This window comes from Ricinus communis, chromosome 1 (assembly GCF_019578655.1).
Source record: "Ricinus communis isolate WT05 ecotype wild-type chromosome 1, ASM1957865v1, whole genome shotgun sequence".
Lineage (NCBI taxonomy): Eukaryota > Viridiplantae > Streptophyta > Magnoliopsida > Malpighiales > Euphorbiaceae > Ricinus > Ricinus communis.
In genome coordinates, this window is record NC_063256.1 from 25,686,353 (window position 1) to 25,693,544 (window position 7,192).

At 32.7% G+C, this 7,192-nt stretch overlaps 1 non-coding gene across 1 annotated transcript; it reads left to right on the forward strand.

The window, feature by feature from the left end:
• The first annotated feature begins 1,732 nt into the window (after positions 1-1,732).
• Positions 1,733-1,839, forward strand: LOC112537153. Its single transcript, XR_003081061.2, has one exon. It is a non-coding gene; the product is annotated as a small nucleolar RNA R71 (small nucleolar RNA).
• The last annotated feature ends 5,353 nt before the right edge of the window (positions 1,840-7,192 follow it).

Sequence of the window (7,192 nt, forward strand, 5' to 3'; positions counted from 1 at the left end):
TTTTGCAAACTCAAGATAGGCTAAAGGCTCTAAGGGTTTTCTTCCATTTCAAATTTCTTTTGCTTCTATACAAGACACAACTCAAGAGGATCTTTAGCAATAGTAGATGAAATAAAGCTAACAGTTTCATGCTCAATCTTATTATTACTAAAATTTATGTCATCAAGCACAAGCGGATGTTTTATGGCATTAGGAATCTGAAAAGTTACTTATTCTTTTTCCTACTCTAAGAATAAGCTTACCATCATGAACATCAATGATGGCCTTAGTTGTAGCAAGAAAGGGTCTTCCTAAAATAAGAAAAACGTCAACAATTTCATCCATATTCATAATAACATATCCATAGGAAAAATAAATTCTTGAACCTTAACTAACCTATTCTCAATGATACCCCTAGGATATACAACAGATTTTTCAACTATTTGAATACTCATGAGTGTTGGTTTAGGTCCTCCAAGTCCTAGTTTCTTAAACAGATTAAAGGCATAACACTAATGCTAGCCGCTAAACCAGCCTATGCATTATCAATATTTAAATTAGCAATAAAATAAAGAATAGTGAAACTCATCGAGTTTTTTAATTTCTTGGGTAATCGCCTCTGAATGATTGCAAAGCTCTTCTTCAACAGTAGTACCATTGACACTTCCTTAAGTTTCCTCTTGTTAGAGAAGAGTTCCTCTAAGAACTTAGTATACTTGGGAATTTGCGATAAAGCTTCTACAAAAGGTATGTTAATATGCAATTGTTTAAAGAGTTCAAGAAACTTACCAATTTGTGTATCCAATTTGTCTTTCTGACGATGGGCTGGAAAAGACACCCTCGATTAATATCTTTCACAATAGGGGCTGGCTTTGTTGTTACTTCTACTTTCTCTTCCACTTTAACCTCTTCACTCTCCTATTCATCAACTACCTTTTCAACTATAGTCGAACTCTCATGTGCTTTATTCACTTTGGTTCTCAATTCCTTACTACTCCTTAATGTAATAACCTTGAGCTGCTATTTAGGATTGACTTTTGTGTTACTTGGCAAGTTTTCTTGGGGCCTTTCACTTAAAAGTTTTGCAATCTACCTCAGTTGATTCTCTAGGTTGTGCATCAAAGGATGCTAGTTCCTAAGAGTGGTTTTGTAAATTGAAACCGAGTTTCACAAGCTGAGATGAACTTCTCCACCATCTCCTCTAAGTTACTCCTTTTAGGAGGAGCCTACTGTTGGTTTTGCTACTGAAATTTTGGTAAAGGAGGTCTTTGCTCATTCTAATTTTCCCAAGAGAAATTCAGATGATTTCTTCACCTTAGATTATAAAAGTTGTTGTAGGGATTGTTTTGTTGCCTCAAAGCATTACCACATAATCAACCTGCTCTAGCTTAGCAAATGTTTGCCATTTTAGCATTCTTGACTTTTATGACCACCCCCACACTAATTACAAGTCATAACTTGTGCTTGTCTTTTAGATTAAGTCATAGTCAAAGCATCCATCTTCTTGCTCATGGCCTCTAACTGTGCATTTACAGCTATCATGGGGCCTACTGCATAGATCCCACTTCCTTTCACTCAAGCCTGTTCTCTTGGATTTTACCACTGATAGTTCGTGACTGCCATATCTTTAATAAGATTCAAAGCTTGTTCTGGAGTGTTATTATTCAATAATCCACCTGCTACAACATTAATAGACTATTTATTTGTGTAATTTAGTCCATTAAAGAATGTCTGAATTTGCAGTCATATAGGTAAATTATAGTGTGGACAGCTCCTCAGTAAATCCTTGAACCGTTCCTAACAATCATACAAAGTTTTGTTCTCTTACTGAAGAAACCCTGCTATTTCATTCCTCAACTTGGCCGTCTTAGAATATGGAAAGTATCCTTCCAAGAATTTCTCGACTAGTGGATTCCACATCGTAAATGTCACAGTTGGAAACGATTTCAACCACTTCTTTGGCTTGTCCCTCAACAAGAATGGGAATAGCCTCAATTTAATAGCATCATATAGTAACCCATTAATCTTGAAGGTATCATAAATCTCAAAAAAATCACCTAAATGAGTGTTAGGGTCCTCATTTGGCAAACATCAAATATGCAATTGTTTTATACCATCTGAATAATATTGAGCTTGATCTTGAAATTGTTTGCTGCGATATTCAGTCTAAAAATCTTGATGCAGCCCCATATAGAATTGGGCGTGCATACTCTTGCATGGTTCTCTCCCTAGGTAGAGCTGTCATTCTTAACTGGTCCCCTTCTTAGTTTGGTTCCTCTCGACTCTCCTAATTTTGATTTTGTAAATCCTGCTAAAGCTCGTTTGCTGTCTTCTCTTCGTTTCCTCCTCAAAGTTCTTTCTAATTTTGGTTCGTATGTGAGTAGTTTTGTCAAACTAGCACGGGCCATGCACAAATTAAAGTACTTGAAGAACCCACAAACACAAGCATACAAGAATAATCAATTAAAAATACAAAATACAAAATCACTAGCTTTTGAATTACTAATAATATCACAATAGAAAAGTTTCCTGACAATGACACCAAAAACTTGATGCGTGCTATCCGCACACGGCAAGATGTACTAATCGTATCAAGTAATAAAGTGATAAGTAAGAGTATCGTTCCACTAGGGACTAATTGTGAATACTATTTTTGAATCATATAATAATATTTAGCAAATAAGATGTTGTTTAGATATTGGTGAAATTTAAAAGTAAATTAAGTTAAAAGCAAGAATTAAATTAATTGGAATAGTTGTCAAGGATAAAGCCTATTTAGGAAATGAATCCCCCTAATAAGTTAAATACTTCATAAATCAATTAGTAATTAAATCAAACCCACAAATTAAATTGGTATTCCAAATAAAATTAGGAAAAACCATTTCTCAAGTGATTAAACCCCTAATTCCTAAGAGGACGAAAAAGAATCTCTTGTGAAACCCACTCACTTAGGTCATGCATTAAGATTAAGGAACTAGTAACTAAACGATCTTGTAGATCTATCTCTAGCATCCCAATCAATCCTCAATCCCTAAGATGTAATTAATCCATAAATAGTTATTTCTATCAATTTATGAAAACAAATCCTAATCAATATGTTGACTTATCATTTGAGATAGATGATTTAGCAATCAAAGGAATAAGATAACTCATAGAAAATATTTAATTGCATAAACTTGAATCAATCCATACAATACAAATTAGGATTCACTAAAATTCAAATAGCAATAAAATTAGTTCCTACACATTGTAATAAAGAAATAAAGAATAGGAAAAGAGGATCTCAAACTATGTATGGATGATTAGTAATGAAAATCTTATAACTTGAATCTTCAATCTTGGAAACAAAGGTGGAATTGATGTTCTTCCTTAAGAATACACAATAAGAACCTAAGAAATGAAAGGAGAATGGGTTTTCTAATAGTTTCTCTCTCTAGAAATGAAGTAATGACAAAATCCTTTAAAAATAAAACCTAAAAGTTTCTTAAATAGTGAAATAAAACATTCTACAAGGGGACCACACGGGTAGCCCACACGGCCGTATGGCATTTTGACTTCTCATAGCTTGAATTCTCCTTTTAGGTCATACGGGAGGGTTATACGGGTGAGTAGCCTTTCTGTGTGAATCTTTAAGAGCTTTGGCCAACGTGGACTAGGAGATACGGGAAGGCACATGGGCATGCCAAATTCCTGTGTGAGCTTTCTTCAATTCTGTCTACTTTTCCAACTTGTACGGGCATGTGCTCCACATGTCAGTCTAAAAAGTTTCCATCCTTTTGATTTAAGTCACTCCAAAATGTGACATGGGAGTGTAGCTTCCTGTGTGATGCTCGTGTGGAACTTATTCTTGGATAAAAATGTCTTTCCTTTGGCTGATTCTCATGCTTTTTAATTTCAATCACCTTCTTGACATGTATTATCCTCAAATGCCTAAAAAAAAGCTAAACACCAAGCTTAAACAAATAAATTAAACTCAATTGAAGTAAAATCAATATAGAATAAAGCTCGATAGTAAGTGCTTTTCGCACCTATCATCATATAGACACATTTCATATTCACCATTTTGTTTATAACCTTGAAGTCTAACCTCTTGGTCATTAGTAGCATTTCCCTTTCTAGAGTGATCAAGACTACGCCTAATCCTCCACCTCTTGCATTCACTGCCCCCGTCAAAGTACAACCTTCATTCTTAGGTCTCTATGCCCCTAAATTTTCATTAAAAAAAAATTACAAATCCCAAGTGTCGTCTCTTGATCGTGTTCTGTGCCAAGAATTTTGCTATTGCTTTAACCTTGAATCAAACTCTGTTAATAAGACCAATCATTTGTCTAACTTACCCATGAGGGATGGAGCTTTGGATAAGTACTTCAACGGATCTATTCTCAAAATTGTTTAAACCTTGTAAGACTAGAAGTAGTGTCTCAACTTCGTCATAGCCCATATAATAGCCAAATAGGTCTTTTACACAAGATTATATTTCGACTCATAAGGTAGCAATTTCTTGTTGAGATAATAAAATATATGCACCACATCATTAGGATCACATTTTACTACCATTGCCCCCATCACATGCTCTTTTAGAGCTAAATAGACAATCAGAGGCTTCTCATCCACCAACGATTTTAACACAAGCAGATTTATCAAGTACTCTCTGATCTTGTCGAAGGTTTTTTGACAATGTTCATCCCCCCACAATGGTTGGTGTTTTCTTAGAATTTTGAAAATAGGACCATAAACTATTGTGAGCTTAGAGATGAAATGACCGATGTATTATAGATGTCCTAAAAACCCTCAGACTTCTTCTTTGTCTTCAGTGCTGCCAGAGCCATTAGGTCTCTTTCTATTTTATACAATCATCTAAGTTAAGAAGTCATATTTGTTTTATAATTATTGAGGTTATTTACCTTAAGTATGTTTACACTCAATTTGTACATAGAGAGGCAAAAACTCGATAAACAACATATTTTTGGTAATGCTTGATGGAATTAGTTCTAGTAAAATACTGTTAAAAGCCAAGAGTTCAATAGGAGAAGATGCTACCAAGTCTCAAGATGTGGAGAATGCTATTATAACAGCATGTCATAAAGGTTTTGTTCCTTAAATTATATAATAGACTAAATGTCAGATTGAGAAGGGTGAACTCCTTAATAAGTCCAAAACAAGAAAGTTCAAGGAATCCTAATAAGACTTGTTGTTTAAGAAATAAGGTGAAGTTCATTTATCTCTTAATATTAATTCTTCCAACTTGAAAAGTTTTGCTAAAACTCTCAAGATGCAAGGTGATTTAAATTTAAAGTAAATAGAAGAAAGCCATAGGATGAGATAGAAATCCAGACATAATATCTTAAAACGCTTTAGTCTTCAAGCTCTAGCTAAAGTTTAGGTTTTGAATTTGTTCTTATTCTGTCACTAATCCTTAAAGATAGATTAGAAACTCATTGGTAATTGACATTGGCAAATTATTAACTTTTTAGTATTTGGAATAGCTAATACTGGGGGTTTCAAAAAGTTAAAATACTCTCTCTGAAAATGAAGCAATGTCAGTTCAACAAACTAATTTGGAAAAGTTTGAGCTAGGTTTTAGTGCAAATCTCCAAACTAATTTTCCTTCCAAGTTAGCATTAAGATAGTGGAGAAATATGTGAAATATTTAGGATTGACTATAATGGTTGTTCGCTTTAAAAAGATATTGTAGGCCTAATGGGATAATTCACTTTATTTTGATGATAAATAAAACTTTGAGCTTAATCAATATTCCTGCATAGCCTTGTACTTTAAGTGTGGTTGTACTTGATTAAGAGGAAGACAAAGAGTAACCAATAAGTTCAATACCTCAAAGAAAGTACCATACGTAATCAAGAGCAAATAATAAAAAATCAATAAACCAAGTATCAAAATACTTTAGATAAAATTGTACGGGGATGCATAGTTTCCTTAATTTTTCATTTAAATAGAATTAGTGATGCTCTTCCTTTAGAAAAAAAATTTTTGGTCAATTTTGAAAAGATAACTGCATTTAAAGAAAATTAAGCTTCATCGTTTTCAAAAATAGAAAAACATTATAAAATTAGAAGACCACGTTTTCTATAAACCAAGTCATAAAGTTTATTACTAGTGTATGTAAAGTTAATGGATAAAGTTTTCAACTTTAGAAAGTATTGAAAAAGATTTCAACTTTTAACTTTTGAGCCAAAATCACAAATGGATAAATGATGTCTTGTTATACAATTTTAAAGGATAAGCTAAAGCTGAAAAGGACAATAGATAGCTTACACTAAAATTACAAATTTTTATACCAACTCTTTTTACCTTTAAAAGGGGTAACATTAACCAGTTATTCTCTATGAAAGTAAGTGATTAAGAAATATTCAGTGAGTTTATCACTTCCATCAATGAGCAAAAATTAAGATCATTAAACAAAAATTATTTTTTGAGTCTTCTAATGACAAAGCAAAAAATTTTCAATATAGGTTTTACTTATAGATACTTTTTAGCCTTTGTTTAGGTAGCAAACAACTTGTGGAAAGCTTAAAATAAGATAGAGAGATATTATAATCGCTTGTAAAGTTTATCAAAGGTCCACACAATCTATTGTAGCTTGTGAGAGGTTGCAAAAGCCTAAGAAATTTTATGGAATAGGTTCACAGACACATAGAAGTCTAGACGTAAAAAAATAGAGATAACTAACTTTCTTAGATCATTGTTTAGGAGTTTAGAAACTATTGCAAAAGGCTTGACAATAACACGTTAATAGAGTTGATTAAAAATCTCAAAGTGTATTTTTAGGAACTCGATGTAAGCGAGAGTGGCGAACTAGGACAATTTCTTTGTATTTTTTCTCCATTAACCTTCTATCCTCTCTTACTCATTTATATTTTATAGGTTAAATATTTATGCGCTCAAAACTCAATCTATACTTTAAATTGTTTTTAAATTTGCTTGCTTGATTATTGAAACTAGTATGTCTACACGTTATCTTGCTAAAGGAACTTGCTTTAAGATTAAATCAGTAACTTAAAGTGACTCCAAGTGGTTACATTTTCTATTACGCATTTTAGTTATATAGTTTTTACTATGCTTAATTATAATTCTGTTAAGGAATAAGAATCATTCATTCAAGCTTCTTAATACCAAATAAAGTTTATTTGTATATAATGTTTAAGTATGTTTGCATCATTGTATTATTTGTAGACTCACACTCGTCAAATAGAAG